The sequence below is a fragment of the Triticum aestivum genome, chromosome 1D, assembly GCF_018294505.1.
Source record: "Triticum aestivum cultivar Chinese Spring chromosome 1D, IWGSC CS RefSeq v2.1, whole genome shotgun sequence".
Lineage (NCBI taxonomy): Eukaryota > Viridiplantae > Streptophyta > Magnoliopsida > Poales > Poaceae > Triticum > Triticum aestivum.
In genome coordinates, this window is record NC_057796.1 from 402296205 (window position 1) to 402297379 (window position 1175).

Below are 1175 nucleotides of genomic sequence, written 5' to 3' on the forward strand. Positions count from 1 at the left end.
ATGAAATTAAAAATCACTACAAAATAAACTCTGAAAATGTTGGAACTTGGCATGGTATCATCATTTCACCCACATAGCATGTGCAAAAGAGTAGAGAGGGTCACGGCGAAAACTGGACGCACCTCGTGTACAAACTGGACAATCTCTTTCGGAGTATCAGGGTTTCGGACGAGAACTCATCTGTTACACGGGCAGTTCAATGTTTTTTAAACTTATTTGAACTCCAGCCTATTTTTGCGTTCAGTATGCATCATTCAAAGCGACGTCATCAATTTCCAACACATTCTGACATCATTTGCTGTTTTTCAGTCATTTACCGATTTGTTTAGAGAGCTAAATGACGGTGAAATTGAAAATCACTACAAATGAACTCTGAAAATGTTGGAACTTGGCATGGTATCATCAGGTTTTTGGATGAGAACTCATCTGTTACATGAGCACTTCAATGTTTTTTAAAATTATTTAACTCCAGCCTATTTTTGCGTTCAGTATGCATCATAATAAAACAGAAAAGACAAAAACTATATAAAAAAATTACTCAAAAATAAATAGCAGAAAAGAAATAATGCAGAAAAGAAAAAAACTATATAATTTTTTATATTCACAAAGAAACTAAATACAGCAAAAAAAATTACTCAGAAATAAATAGAAAAAAATTATATAAAAAATTGTTGGGGCGCTGCCCAGTGGGCCTGCCAGACCTAGGGTTTGCAAATACATGCCCAGAAGGGCCAGCAGGCTCACAGGGCAGCGCGCCGAAGTTAGGCCCAGAAGCCTGCTATATAGAGAAGTTCGAAGGAGCAGCCGCGGTTAGGTTTATAAACCAGTGCGGCTGCCCTTCGCTCGGCGAGGTGGGACTAAACATTGTGCACCGCCGGTGGCAGCGCACAACCATTAGTACCGGTTGGTGGCTCCAACCGGTACTAATGAGTGGGCCTTTAGTACCGGTTGGAGCCACGAACCGGTACTAAAGGGGCAGTTTCCCGCCCCTTGGCCTGGCGAAAATTGGCCTTTAGTACCGGTTGGTTGCTCCAACCGGTACTAAACGCCCCTCCTATATATATGGCACTTATGAAAAATTCAGTTTCATCGACCACCACTTCTTCTCCAACTACTACGCGCGACATCGCTGCCGCCGCCGCGCCGTCGCCCATCGCGCGCCGCCCTCGCAGGCC